General features: G+C 56.0%; 1 protein-coding gene across 22 annotated transcripts in view; it reads right to left on the reverse strand.

The window, feature by feature from the left end:
- RBFOX3 (RNA binding fox-1 homolog 3) overlaps nucleotides 1–15,409 on the reverse strand; it is a 148,018-nt gene that overhangs the window by 72,116 nt on the left and 60,493 nt on the right. For 9 of the 22 annotated variants that reach the window (XM_068913129.1, XM_068913138.1, XM_068913118.1 and 6 more), the window contains one exon: nucleotides 11,326–11,372. The exons of 12 other annotated variants lie outside the window; for them this stretch is intronic. The gene's annotated coding sequence lies outside the window, so the exon portion shown is untranslated. Of the gene's footprint in view, nucleotides 1–11,325; nucleotides 11,373–11,602; nucleotides 11,745–15,409 lie in introns of those variants that run through there. One more of the 22 variants, XM_068913122.1, reaches the window with a different exon arrangement.

Raw genomic sequence — 15,409 nt, forward strand, 5'->3', positions numbered from 1 at the left:
GCGGCTGGGCTCACCTCTTGCATCCCTGGACTAGCTCACCTCGGCTCTGCTGGAGCTGAGGCCTGAGCGGGGCTCCCTGCTGCCACGGCTCCCAGAGATCCCAGGCACCAGGAGAGGTGGGAGATGGCCAGAACTTGCTGCTTACCCTTGGACGACCTGCACGGCTGTGCCAGAAGTCACAGCCTCATCCCTCCTCCTCCTCCCGCCGTCGCTGGGTACAGCGGCGGGCGCACCGAGGGGCTGGAGAGGTGCATGGGCGCTGCTCCTCCAGAACACCGGTTGCTTCCGAAAAGAATTATTTGATTCCTGCTTTATGGATAAAGGGACCAGCTCCCATTCCCAGGTCTCTCCACTTCCACTCCCTTTTGTGCATTTTCCAAAGAGGGGTTGATCACATCCTGGCAGATGCTGGGAGCAGACGCCTAATGGAGGCCATCTGCCACATTTCACAGGGAAAATTATTCAAACTCACTAGGACTTTAATTTAATCAGCTGGCACTGAAGTGGGCACTGGGCTTTCATGTGAGCAGGTGTGAGCACAAATCGGCAAAGGAAAGCATTTCATCTCCATTCACTGAATCCACAAAACAGGAGCTAACGTGCACTGCGTAACCAGCGTGTTCACCAGCACTTTTCACCAGGGTGAAGGCAGAACTCCCGAAATGTCTTCAGCACTTTGCTACCAAGGAGCATTTCCATTAGAAAAGCTTAGCCAGTAACCTTCCCTCCCCAAACCCCAGCATTCAGGAACTGCGACGCGTAGAGAAGATTCATTGCAGATGACATGGGACCAGATGGGGTGGTGGTTACAAGTGGAACGAGTCTGCTGGCCTCAGTCTTACACACATTCATCCACATCAGGGTCCCTGCAGACCTGGGAATGCCACTAACCACAGGCAGAGCTAACTGCTCAGAGAGCAAACAGCAGGAGGGACGAGTCCCCAGGGAACAGCCAGGATCGACGGGGAGCCGAGTTCAGAACAGCCCTGGGTGCTGTGCAAAAAGCACACCGCACCTTCCTGGTCCTTTCCTGCCCTTGATACAACTGTCACACCCTCATTCCCCCAAATACTTCCCATATGTGAAGTGACAGATCAACTTACTGCAAGGAAGAGGGGAACACGTCAGCCTGGCACTTGCAAAATGGGACAGTGAGAAAGGTGCCGTCTGTGCAGCACACTCAGAAATTTCTGCTTCATCCGAATGCAAGGAAACTTCTCCGAGCTCAACGGCTCTCAGCTCAGGCACTCCTGGTGCACATGGTTACCCTCAAAAATAGACAAAAATGTGTCTATCAAAGAAAGGAGGCTAATACAAGAACTCTGCTCTAAGGAAGGTGCACAGAGTGACCTGGTACCTACCCAAGCGTGTGTGCGTGTCTCCCCTCACCCTCCATCACAGGCCACAGCTCACACACAGCAGCATCCTCTCCCTGCTGCACCATGGGCCCACAGGCTTGCCAGGGCCAAAACTCATGATGTGGATTAAGAGGCAAAAAGGCTCAAGTGCACCATGGCACAGGCAGGGGGACTGGAACCAAGGTACCATCACTATCCTGGAAAAGGTTCCTTGAAGTCCTCATTTGATCACAGAAAGCAGAACCCACCTGCACTGCAGAGAAGGACAAAATCTCCTGCGGTCCCTGCTGATCTGACCTAGAGGAAAATTTCCTCCTGACCCCAAATCTAGGGGCTTGTCTAAACCCCAGCTGGTAAATATGACGCACCCTGCAAACATACGGCCATTTACCACATTCTTACCCTAAAGACAGATCACATTGCTTTCCCCCTAGCATTACAGCACGTCCAGCCTCAACAACTGAAACATGCTTTCTCGAGCAGCAGCTCCTTTCCCAGCGCAGACACTGAGCAAGCTCTGTGGCTAGGAAGTACCCGTGTCCCTGCCACGTTGGGCTTTACAGCTCTGTCACTTAATATGCAGCTAAAACACTCCCAGACACCGGCTTCTGTAACATCATCCCCCCTTTCCTTCTACTAACTTTCATTGCCGCGCTGGTATATTATTATTGACATATGACATGAATTATTCTCCCTTGTCCGCATTTTAAATCAGTTACCCAGAAGCCTGGTACCAGACGTATTTCAACCCTCCAACCAACCTGAATCAGTGCAACTCAGGGGATCAGGCAGTCAGCTATGAAAGCACCTAGCTCTAAGTTTTACACCCTCCAGAAAGAGGAGATTTTTTCACTCTGACCATGAGTTCCTGCAACGTTCAGGGTATGCTGATGAAGGACCCAGCCTGCCTTTCTGTACAGGAGCCAAGCAGCACAGAGACAACCCACATGGGAGGGATCAGAAGGAGCAGCGCTACCAAGCGTAGGGTTCCAGCCCTCCTGATGCACATGGCACGGCAGTCGTCATTTTTCCCTGCAACGTGCAGGAAGTCGCATGCAGATTTAGTGGTTAAAATGCAAGCTAGAGACCCCCCCACCTTAGGTAGGCCCACTGTTCATTTGCAGTCTGCATGCCCTTTGCCAGCATGGGTGCTGACAACACAAAATTGCTTGCTCTAAGATGTGGTGCAAGCATTAAGCCTAGACCGAGCTCCTTTCCCCTGCAGGACTGGGGCCATGCTGGGGAGGCGTGCAAGCAACCTGAGCTCATCCCATCTCTTCCGCACACGCGTACCCAGGGCAGCGGAAAGGAACAAACGTGTCTTCTCATCCTTGGGGCTACCCAAGAAACCCCACTCGCTTGCCTGCCGCGGACCTTTCCAAAAAGCCAGACCCCAACTTGGCTGGAAAATCCATGGAGCTCCAATGAAATTGGGCAGAGGGTGAGACAGGGAGGGAATAGGGATAACTTGGCAGCTGCTCACATTTAGTTTGCACCTTCTTTGCCAGTGTGGAAGGAAACAAACGACCTGTGAAGGGAACGGAATGCAGTGATTCATTACCCCTGATGTGTGATGATGGCTTAATTATTTTTCTAACTGGGGAGAGACGCTTTCTGACAGCAGGTGCAAATTAATTCTCCACTGTTTTAAGGAGTGATCGGCCCAGGACAAGCAGAAAACTGGAAAACCTAATTAAATCGGGAGCTGGGTGGAATAAATGGAGCGGGGAGTTTGTTTGCATGATGCTGATGGATATTAACGATTGCAGGAGAAGGCACCAAGGCTCCCAGCAGGAAAGTGGAGCTGTCTTAGTGTCTTCATGCACCCAGCCAGGCTCTGACAATTTGGGGCAGGAGGTGACATGATAGTCACAGTAAGTGCTACTACTGTGCACAGACAGGCAACCAGGGCTCTCCCCAGGGGAAAACATCTACAGCTCTGCATGTGTTGAACAGAGAAAGAAGGCGTTAACAGGCTGCCAGGCAGATGTGCAAGCACCAGGAATCCCGCGAGTGGTTCCTAGGCTCTGTTGAGGGCTGAGGCCCCTCAAGGGCAGCAGGAAAATGCCATCCAATTATGGAGAGCTGTCAGCAGATGCCCTGTGCCACAGGCAACAGGATTGGGCAAAAAACCTGTCCCACTTCTGTGCAACCCGAGCAGAGACAGATTAAACAGGGTGATCTCTGGAGAAGCCAGTGTCTGGCCTCCAGGCTCCTAGAAATAACAGAAGGGTTAATGAGGCTCTTCCCATCCCAGCTGTGGTGGCACCTCGGTTCACCTCCGCGGAACGGCACCTGCACACACTCCAAATGCCTGCCCCGCTCCTTCTGCAAAGGACGTGAAAAATAACCAACAACTCAAGGGTTTTGCCACGGGGGGGAGCAGCCCAAGACCGATTTGGAATATCCTTAGCTCAGTAATCAGGAAGGATAGAGTTTATGTTGAACCGTTGCCATAGAAACAGTATTTATACTTTCCTGAAGCTCCAGATTTCAGCTCCCTCCGAGGTCTTTCCGCCGGGATCCCGTGACCACAGCCCTGCTGGCTCTTCTCACCCCCTCTGGGGAGGTACACGCACCTTTCACTGCCCAGCTGGCTACGATCCCGCGCACTGTCCGAAGGCCTCCAGCACACCCCTTCCCTCTGCTCGTGCTTCCTCCAGCCCTCCCGCGAGCCTGCACGATTCAGCATGTGCCCAGCAAACTCGACGGGGCCTTCCAGGGCCTCGGCAGAGCCCAGCTGGCAGCTGGACCTCAGTGCTGTCCCCCAGCAGCATCCAAAAGCATCTCCAAGAATTCGCAAGGGAATACAGGAGCAGGATATGTTTCCAGTGTTTTTAACCAGCTCCCCAGAAGCAAACCTTCTGGAGAGCTGCGGCAGGATTTGGGGAGACCTGTCGCCTGCGCCAGGCGATGCAGGTGTTGCGCGCCCTGTGCTGCCCGAGGACGAGGCAGAGGGAGCGCGCAGAGAGGCTGCAGCACCTCGTCGCTAACGTCTAAGTGAGCTGCGCCTAAAGCACTGGGCTGATGTTTAACTTGGTCACGGACACAACCGCGGGGCAGCTCCGAAGAATATTTTTCCTCTGCGGCTCCGGACCAGCGTTACTCCTTGTTTTACGTGGGCCACACCACGGCCATCCCAGGGCTGGGAAGGGCGGCTGGCGCTGCCTGACCTAGCGCACGCGGCTCGCAGGCAGCTGGCGGGCTACGGGCCTTTGCACCAGCGCATCCCCGCGCCCGGGGCTAGCGCCGAGCGGACCTTAAAGCCAGGGAGAACGTTCAGACCTCGACGTTTGCAGAGCTGCTGCAAAGAGTCGGGCAAGTCCACAGGAGAGGAGACCGCGCTTCTCAGGCACGCGCGCCGGTCGGCGCGGCAGCGGGGAGGGGGAGCCGATTCCGGGCTCGGCTGCTGCAAAGCTGGGAAGGGGGGAGCTCACCAGGAGGTTAAGCAGGTACCCTGCTGTCCCTGCTCTTCCTCCCTCCCAGGGAGGCTTCTGCCACATGAGTTTGCACCCGCCCTCGGTGACTCCAGACCCCGCAGAGGATGCTCAGCCGCCCCGTGCAGGACTCTCGCTCCTCCCGTGTCCCCAACTTCTGAACCGTACCTGGTCGGTGCGGCTCTGCCGAGCTACCCTTTCCCTCTCCAGCTCCAGACCGCCAGCAACGCTGGGAAAAAGAGCCCTAATTGCTTTTTGTTTTTCTGTTTCTCCCATCATTAAATCCCTTCTTCATCCCTAATAGTTTGGGATTATATAAAGGTTAATATGTTTCAGGTTCCACACAAGTACAGCTAATTAACAAACAGTCCCCTCAATTCCCTTTAATGCCTACACATGTAATGCGATCGCTGCAATTACCTGCTTCCCAAAGCCATTAGAAACCACAGAAAATTAGCTGGAACAGGTGATAAAAACCTCCTTTTATTGGTTCATAAAGGGAGCTGATCTCAGGGCAGCAGCTCCTCACCAACCAACCCAGAGCGAGCCTTGCATCTGGAAGGGCCAACACCCTTCCCGAGACAGCCCTGCCTTCATCACCAATTTGTTCCCTGCTCTGGAAGAGCGATCAGAAATGCCATTAACCAGAACTGAGCTTTACCTCCTCTTGTGTGGTTTAGGCCCAGACTCACTGCTTGAGACCACATCACTTAGTAAGAGGCAGTCCTGCTTTCTACCTATAAAATAAGCCTGCAATCAAGGCAAAACCGACCCGGATGTTCAGGGTACCCCAGGGAAGCCAGCAGAGGATGTACATTTATTTTTCTGTTTCTCTCATCATTAAATCCCCTCTTCATCCCTAATAAACATCCCTAAACGAAGATGTTCCTGACGGGCATCCTCACGTACTTGGCTGCGCAGAGCGAAAGCAGAACTGACAGCCCGTGCTGGCCCAGGTGCCTTGGGGCTGGCATGTTTGCCATGGCTTTCGAGAGCTGAGCTATATTTTCTAAGGACATGGATGTCGAAAGCACCTGGGGACAGGCACAGGGTTAGAACTATTCAGCACCACCCCCCCTCCCCCGAGAAAAAATGGGAAGGAACCCAAAAAAGGAGGAGAGCCCTTATCCGCATCTCTATCCTTCCAGAGAAAGAGCATCCCTGTGCAGGTTTCAAGAGAGGCCAACCTCATTCGACCTCACTTAACCCAGGCCAGAGCTCTTTGCCCGGAGAGATGAGCTATTCCTGCAACAATTGAAACAGCTCGTGGTTAAACTACTTCACGTCTGTTATAGGAAGCCACAGAGGGAAAGACCCAGCGCCTAAGAATGCAATGAGCTCTCAGAAAATTGCTCCACTGGTCTATTAGCCCTTGTTAAAACCCGTACCTATCAGGCAAGTTTCAATTTCCAGCTACTGGATCTTGTTATGCCTGTGCCTGCCAGATTAAAGAGCTCTCCAACAATCAGCTTCTCCTCTGCTCCATTATTTATACTGCAACGATAACATACGGACCCTCTCAAAAGGGTGTGAGGCTAAAGCAGCGGAGATTCAAATCAGCACAGGATTTCTCTGTCCGCTTGTGTGTCCGGAGAGCAGCTGTTGACCGGCCGGCCAGGAGCACGGCCCAGCCCCAGGGGCGCTGGGGCAGCAGGGGACGAGGTCCTCCTCTGCCCAGCACCACGGCCAGGCACGCTCCCCAGACGCCAAGTCCCAGGTGCACCAGGGAAGCCGATTCGGGCATCACTTTTGGTTAAAGCAAATAAAAGCCGCCAGCAAACACCAAGAACTCCCTTTTGCACAGCACCGTGGGCTGGTGGGACGCAGCCCTCCTTCCTGCGCGCAGTCCAGATGCGACACCCATCCTACCAGCGCAAAGCGGGCAGCCTCGCGCGGAGGTGCAAGTCCAGCGGCGGATTCCCTTGGAAAATCAGCACGCCCGCCGGTGCCTCCAGAGCGGGCAGCTCCCACTCCTCCGTCACCGGAGCAGCCGCGGCGTTCGCGCTCGGCCGTCGTCACGAGCCAACCTCGATGGCATCGGTGCTGCGAGGCAGAACCAAGCAGGTGCACGGGCGCAGAGGTTCACAGCGCCACCGGCTTCGCGTGCCAGCCGGCAGGGTCACAATCCAACTCCTCGAGGCAGCTATAAACCTGAAAGCCTTAGGCTCGGTCTTTAGCGGACGTTTCCCTGCATCACGCCGCCGCAGCGCGACCATCAGAGCTGCACCAGCCCAGCCCAGGACCCGCCGGGGGCCGCTGCGGGTCGGGGCCGCGAGGGCCCGGCAGCGCTGCGCGGGGCACATCGCGCAGCAGACGCCCGCCGAGCTCCGCTCGCTCGCGGCCCCATCCGCCGGCCCTCACCTTCTCAGCGCCTCCCCAGGGGCCCCGAGCACCCTCCAGCGACGGACCTTCCATGCACGAGCTTCTTATAAATGTAGATCGGGAACAGCCTCACAGCACAGGAGGAAAATCACTGTAAACAAAATCGCTGTTGCTGTGGAAACCATTAAAAATAGATTCCCCACGCTCCCCCTTTTGTGCTGGGTATTATACAGCTGGGTTCCTTCATTCCACATTATTATTACTTTTTAATTATGAATAATTTCCTCCCTTCTATAGGAAGACAGTAAAAAACAGAACTTTCCAAACGAAGGGCCTTTAGGATATATTTCAATATGCAAATGAAGGCAAACACGCATTCTGTAGTGTTTATGCCACAGGGTAAAATCTTTCTGCTTTAACCCTTCCCGCGCCACGCTTCCTATTTTCTCCCCTTTTCTGCAGCCAGGAAAGTCAGCAGCGGCTCTCGATCGCAGAAAGTCGTCTCGGTACGAAACCGGCGCGGCCACGGGCAGCGACGTCTCCCCCCGGCCGAGGGCTGAGCCGAGACCAGCCCCACGCGCTCCCTCCGGCCCCGCAGAGCTCGCGCAGCCCCGTCCCCCCTGCCCGCCCGGAGACGGCGATGCTCTGGGGCAGGGGCTACGTCCGCCTTCGCATCAATAGCCCTTTGTGCTCCAAACGCGAAGGCCAGTGCAACTCCTGCTGCAGCTTCCCTGCCTCATCCCCTCGTGCTGAGCAACCCACCGACGTAGGACGGGCACCACAGACAAGAGAAGACGGGCCACGCTGCCCCCCTGCCAAGGGGTGCAACAAGTGCCCATCTCACTGAGCAACACCAGAAATCCTGTTTAACGGCGACGTCTCCTCTGCGTGTAGCAGCAGGCCCGGAAGCGAAAGCTTCAGCCCTGTGTGAACGCAGCCATTTGCGGCCATTTCCTATTCCCCCTCCTTTCCGACACAGGATTCGGACTCTGAGCAGAGGAGAGATCAGGCAAATATCCGAGAGCGTTTGGAGACCTGGGAACATGGTCCCATTGCAGAGTCTGACCCGATCTCTGCTTGCAGCCCTGCTCCTCGGTCAGGACCGGTGACCCAGGACGCCGGCAGCCAGCAGTACGGTGCCAGATGCCAGCTGAGGTCCTGGCAGCGACGCGCGCGCGGGGCAGCGCCTGCCATCAAGCGCAAGCTTGCGTCCCCCGTCAGGCCTGAAGCAGGTGGAAGGTTCCCCCGAGCAGGCTGGCCCCAGCCCACGACAACCGCTCTGCTAGGTCTGCACCAGTTTCACGCTGACACGAAGGACCAGATGGACGGCACTGGGAACCGTATCAACGCACGCTGGGCAAATGTCCTGTCCGCTCTCCCGACAACATGCTTCACCCTTGCTGTGCGGTAAGCTGGACGCGGTGGTCAGTCCTCGCAGCGCCCCGGGCCCCAGGCCACCCTGGCCCCACCAGGGATGCGGGTGAGGATGCTCCACGCGGGTGGGCTGCAGGACAGACATCTGCCCATGTGTCCACAGGGAGCCAGGTCAGGATTAATAACAGACCTTGTGAGTGGCCACTGAAGTAACAGCCAACATACCAATTTGTTCAGAACAAATTACATCACCCCAATCTAATTTCGTTCTCCCAGAGGATAACTGGGTCTGTTGATCCAGGAAACACCACTTGTTTTGACTTTCGGAAAGCTTTTGATACTCTATCACATGACACTCATAAATAAAGCAGAGAAGCATGGTCTAGCCAAAAGCATTACAGTGTGGGCACAAAGCTGGCTGGGAAACCATGATCAGATCTGTCTTCCAGTGTGTTGGAGACTACGCTATATTTTCACAAGTGAGTACAGAAAGAGTTTTCCTAAATTTCCAGCTGACACCAAACTAGAGCAGGGGAATGACTTGGAGGGGAGAGGTAAAGGCTGTTCTGCTGCAGGCAGGAATAACAACCCGCACCCATGCGGGAGGGGGACACCTGGGTAAGGGCAGCCTCCGCTCTCAGGAGAGGAGGAGGAAGGAGAACGTACTGTGGAACACCGAAGAAAAAGGAGCAAGCGCTGGTACGCTGTTTTGAAGAACGGTGAACACCATACTGGGGGGCATGAAGGAAGCATCACTGCAAGACCTGCAGAGCAACTCTGCTGCCCGTTACCGGCTGCCCTTCGGCTACAGGGCTGAGTCCAGCTTCAGACACTGCATCTCAGAAGACCTGAGCCAGCTGGGGAAGAGCTCAAAGGAGACCAACAGGAGCAAAGGAGGGTGCAGAAATCACAGCTTACAACAAACACTGAACAGATGGGGACTGATTAGCCTAAATAAGAGAACTTAGGATGGAAAAAGGGAGCAAGAAGCATAAGTAGAGTGCAGCAGAAGAGACACACAAGCCTGAAACCTCTCTGGGAACTAGCCCTCAGCCAGACTTTGTTTCCATCAGAGACTTCCAGGGTGGCCTGAGAGCAAAATCCTTACAAGAGCCTGAGGTATTCTCTCGCCTCTTACCTCGTGTTTGAGGGAGATTTTAGCACGCCTCCTTCTTCTAGAAATCCCCAAAGAAAACAAGATTCCTTCTCTATAAATTCAAGCTCTGTTGATTCCCATTTCCAAGTTCTTTAGTGCTCCATTTCTCCTACCATAACCTAAATATTAACCTAGCCCCAAGTATAAACACTGAACATTATTACTTATTACAGCTTAAGGCTAGACAGACCATTAAAGCCAGTTAGCACAGCGCCTGAGCAACACAGGCCAGAGACCGCCATGCTATAACACCGCCTTCGTTCAAGCTACGATGCCTCTGTTAGACAGAGGTCCGGGCTTGATCCAAAGATGTCAAGTGATGGAGAATCCCCCACAGGCTTAAGCTGTTCCAATGGTTAATTACCTTCCCTGTAAAAAAATATGCACTTGATTTCTAGTCAGAATTTGTCTAGCTCGAGCTTTCTCTGCCTGGATCTTGTCATGCCTTTTCTCCTGCTAAATTAAAGAGCTCTGCACTCGCAAAAATCTCTTGTTCGCAGCCTCAAACTACCCATATTGCAAAGTCATCTCTTAAACTTCTCTTGGATAAAAAGTTCCTACTTTGGTTACGCCTCTCACAGTAAAGCAGATTTCCCAGCTCTTGAATCATTTTTGTAGCTCCTTCCTGAGCGCTTTCCATTTCAACACTGTTTTTCAAGCAGGGATGCCAAGACCGGTCCCAGCGCCCAGATCATGCTGTACACAGAAACAAGCTACCTCGGACTCGCAGGCGCTCCTCGCTCGCCCTGCGAGCGCAGCGCGTGGCTACAGGAAGCACGTCAGCCGCGCGAGCGGTGCGTGTCGACCACGGCTATCACCGCAGTAACGCGGCTGACGGACTTGCAGCATCCGGCCCGGGGCGCTGGCGGGGAAGGCACCAGCGAGGAGCAATCGGTCGCCCCCGCGACCCGCGCTCCTGCCAGCGCTGCCTTCCCAGCGGGAAGCTCCCAAAACACCTCTCCCCAGCCAGCGAGCGTACGTGGGACAAGGGGACAGATGAAGCACTTGTCGCCCAGGCTACATTTCCTCGTCTCAGCGGTTCGTTACCGCCGCCACGGGCGGAGAGCAGACAGCCCCTCAGATACGGCAAAGGCGTGGGCGGAGGGGGGGAGAAAAACCTCCAAAGGCCTTAAAAACATCGCTGGGGACTTGCCTTGGGGAGGCCTCAGCAGGGAAAAGCAGCCGAGCCAGGACGGCGGGAGGTTTCGCGCCCAGACCGGGGAGCCCCCGGGCCGCGGAGGCTGGGGGCACCGCGCCGGGAGACGGCTCCGGCGCCCGCCCGCCGGTCCTGCCCCGCGGCACCGCGATGCCGCCCCGGCAGGGCGGCCGAGCGCCAGCTCCAAGCCCCGGCCGAGCCGGCACGCTCCCCGCAGCGCGATGCCCCGGGCACGGGCGCCGCTCAGCGGCACGAGGCCGGGCGGGCGCGCAGCGAGACGGAGCCAGCCAGCGGCTCGTCCCCACCGACGGGAGTCTTCTCGGTTTGCAGGCAGGCTACTAAGGGAAAAACTTCAGCGCGCCGACCTGCTGCTTGGAGAACGCTCCGACAAACCAGTCGCATGCAGGGGCAGAGTTCTGGTAACGCGTTTGCAAAGTAAAATAATCCAAGGGGCAGCCTCCGGCCCCAAGACCAAAGCCGAAAGAGAAGGGGGAAAAGCAGCCGACTGCGGGGAATACTCACAGGTCGCCTGGCTCCGGTCAGCAAATCCGCTCCAATCAGACCTGCCACTTGAAAGAGAGAGAGCAAAGGTTTGTGCTGGGGACGCAGCGATGCGCAGAAACCCCAGGAATCCTCCCCGGCGCCAGGAAGCGGGAGACAAAGGCTAGCAGCTCTCCGCCCGCGCGGGCTGCGCCGGGGAGCAGCCCGGGGGAGGCAGAACTTGCTCCACTCTCCATCGCAGGAGGTCCTGCTCCAGCCACAACTGCATCCTTATTTAATTCACAGCAATTATACTCACATTCTGCTAGACAAATAGATTTTACAAGCCCTCAGTTAAACGTGGATAATTACGGCTGCCTGCATCAGGGGACAGCCCTGCCCGGGCTCAGGAGGAAGAATCACATCCCGATTCCACTAATGCTGTAAATTAGCAAGGAACGTCCCAATGGCAGCAGAGTAATTACCAGCGATTTCATTCCCCCCCCCCTTCCGTGGGCTGCTGCTCTCGCTCCCCCCTCCACCCCGCATCTTCCTCCCTCTCAGTATGTGTGTGTTTTCAGGCATATGCTGCTGTTAATGGGGCTTCTGTCACTTCATCTGCTGGCAGAGATTATTTTATCTTGGGAACCCTCTTTCAGTGTCAGAGCACAGACTTTCGACTCTAAATCATCACAGGGGAACACACAGGTGTGGGGGAACAAAAATGGAAACATCAGGTTTTTTGATAGTAACTGTCATGCTTAACAGCACCTGCAACGAGGGCTCCGGCAGCGAGGGGCAGGACGAGCCCCACGGGACCCCCACACACCCATGCACCAGCCTGCACGCACCAGGGGAAGGAGGTGGCACAACCGCTGCCTGCGGGGTTCGACGAGAGCAGAGAAGGACATTCGCTCCCAGCCTCGTGCAGGGCAGCTGTTGCAGAACAGACTCAGGAGGAACCTCATGCCTCTCGGGAGGAGAGGGGACAGGCTCCTGCTCGCCAGGACACCCAACAGCACACACACACAGTGTCCCACACCACCTGCACATAGGGGTCAAAGCTGAACACTATCTCAGACAGGTAAACTGAGGCACAAAGCAGGAAAGCCAAAAAAGACATTAAGCTATTGAAACAAGCAGAAAAATCCCCCCACCAACCTTCTCCATCTTCCCTCTGTGCCTTTTTCTTTCCAGCTGGGCTACAAACCAGGTCTCCTGCCAGCAGCACCCACTGCTGCTGCTCTCCTTGGTGGGGTGGTTATAAGGAGGCAGGTTTGGCTCCCGCCCCGAGCCCTCCTTGCTGTAACCACCCGCACATGTGCCCCGTGACGGAGGAGGCCCTGTGCAGACACCTGGGGAGGCTTTTGGCTTTCCCTCCCGGCTCCGTCAGGGACTCTCCGTGCTGTCCCAGGAGCACGAAGCCTCTCCTGAAGTTTGCTGGCAACGCGGTGCAGCCGGTGAGACCCCGGAGCACCGCTGGACCCCGACCCCGCGCCCTGCGTTGGCCGATGGGCTGCGGCCCCGCAGAGCGAGCGGGGGGAGCAGGGCTCCTCCAGCCTGTCCCCGGGGCAGCGGCGCGCGCAGCCCCCCGGCCCGGCCAGAGGATGCTCCCGCGGCCCCCTCTCAGCACGCCGCGACGGCGAGCGGGCCGAGCTGCCTGGGGCCACGGCTCCTCGCTCCCCGACCCGCCGCCGCCGCAGCAGAATAAAGATAAATAAGAGAAACAGAATGAAATCGCCACATTTTTCAAAACTATCTGTCAAGGTAAAACCATGCAATCTAGCTTCATTAGGCCCCGTTGTCCCAGTGATGACTCTGTCGTCAAATAGCAGGTAGAGCGATCTCTCACCAGCACCCCATCCGTCTCCCCCCCTCCAAGGCAGAGGCATCAGCTGCGCAGGAACAGCTCGAGCCAACACCTGAGCCTCCCATGCAGCCGGCACCGCCGCAAGGCCTCCGGCGGCACAGCGCTGATGTAGGGGCCACGTACTGTTTGCAGTGATTTACTGAAATACTACCCAGGTGACATCAGGAAGACACGGAGTGGCGTTCCTCTCTTCCAGGTGCACACAGAAAGCAGACACACAAGGCAGAAGGATGGGGAGCGAGGGGGACTCTGCAGCGGGCACATTAAGGAGGCAGGACCACCTCTGTGCCCTGCCAAACCACCTTCCAGGGAACCAGCTCGACCTTTCCAAACCTCGGACGTTCCCCGCTCAAGCTCCTCTCCTGTGCCCGAGGCCAGGCCACGCAGCAGCTCTTCGGCCCCGCGGCCCTTGGAGAGCTCCGCCGAGCAGGGCGCAAGGGGACAGACTCGCTGCCTGCTCCGCAGCTTGTCAGACCGAGTCAGCGCTTGGGTGTTTACCAAGATACTTGAGAGCCTCAGTGAGCGGGGTGTAGACCGGGGGTGCCTGGGGGAACACAGCGCACTTCATTAAAATAATTAGTTTAACATACGCAGGAAGAGGACAGCAGAGAAGCGAGGAAGAGCAGAGCTCCCCTTGTTAAGCACTAGCACTGGCTGCCTGAGCCCTGTGCGCGAGATCCGACCTGACGGTCACGATGACGGACTATTGTGCAAACGCGTATTTACAAGCCTGGAAAGTGCGTACCCTTAACTCAGGCAACACACGCCTTTGCAGGCTGCTTACAGGCTCTGCTCCTCATCCACTCCATGAAGCTGGGAATAATTTTATATTCTGTGGACAAAACGGACAAGAATCAGGCACAAAGTATTCACGGCAGCACAGCAAAGCTACGGCCCACAGGGCACAGCCAGCAGGCTCAGAGCTGCGCCTCAGATCCCAGCCCAGCAGCACCGGCGGGGTCCCTGCCTGGTGCGGGCACAAGGAGGCATCTTCTGCATGACCATCGCCTCCGTCGCCCACCCGCTGCACGGGGCTGCTGCTTCCTGCGCCCCGCAGGGGAGGCAGGAGGCCGCTGCTCCGCCCGCACTGCAGTTTCCAGCTAGCATAAGGAGGCTCTGTAAGGCTCCTGCCAGGGAAAGCTCATGCACTTCACCACTGCTGAGAAGCTTCTGTGCTCCTTAAATACCATCTTCCCCAGGGCAACTTTGCATGCAAGTCTTAGGACTTGCTGGAGCATTAAACTGACATGTAGGTCAGAGTAAGAAATAGCTCAGTGCCTCCAGGAAAAAGGGTTTTCCTTTCTTATCCTGATGCCTCCTCTACAAGCTAGACACCCAGTCTACGAACCAGCACTTAACATGGTTGACCATTTCAAGCCTAGCATGAAGCACAGTGTGGGGTTGGGCACTGGATTAGAACACTTTCTGAGACCTGGCTTAGAGACAAATTACCATTTCCAGGGTCCTCCTGGCTCTTTATGTTCCCCAGAGCAGTACATCTGCAGGAAAAAGCACTTAGACAATTTAATGCAGCAGGGGAGCCTGGCGGGACACAGACTGCCTGGACATCAGAAATGCACTGCCTGGGCCAGGGCAGGCACAGAGATTCTCACCATATTTTACATTGCAAAAGCCACGTGTAAGAACAGACAATGCTGCACAGAAGACACAGCCCAGCCTTAGGTGTGTGTGACCTAGGTAGAAAACAGCTTCCTCACCTTAGCATCTGCTGGCCTTTCTGTGCAAGCTCCCATCCCTGCCTGCAGCTCCCAGATCCTGTATTTATGGGGGCTCCCTTGGAAGGGTCCCGAGGAAGGATGCATCGTGCTCTAGCAGCGAACAGCCACGCTGAGACCACGGCAATGCTGTACGGCAACAGTACCTGGAGCTGCCACCACCCTGCGCTTTTCCGGAAGAAACACCCAACCACTGGCTTCATCACAGTCTGGTCTGAAAACCCCCACGTGCTACCCAAGCAGTCCCAGGGGCCCGCAGCCAGACAGTGTCTGCCCTGCATCACGCGAGACCAGCACGTCCCTGTTACCTGCAGGCCTCGTAGACTCCGCTACGCTTAACTGACAGCTGTCTGTCTAAATATCTGTAAGCAAAAAGCTCATGTGTACGGTCCCCCCCCATCCCTGTTCTTCCAGCAATACAAAAAGCCTATTAAATAAATAACGTTCGGTAGGAAGGACGGCTGAGGGACAGGAAAGCCCCAGGCTCCTGTGAGCAGCAACTGCCAATCAGTGCCACCCT

This window comes from Struthio camelus, chromosome 19, assembly GCF_040807025.1.
Source record: "Struthio camelus isolate bStrCam1 chromosome 19, bStrCam1.hap1, whole genome shotgun sequence".
NCBI classification, from domain to species: Eukaryota; Metazoa; Chordata; class Aves; order Struthioniformes; family Struthionidae; genus Struthio; species Struthio camelus.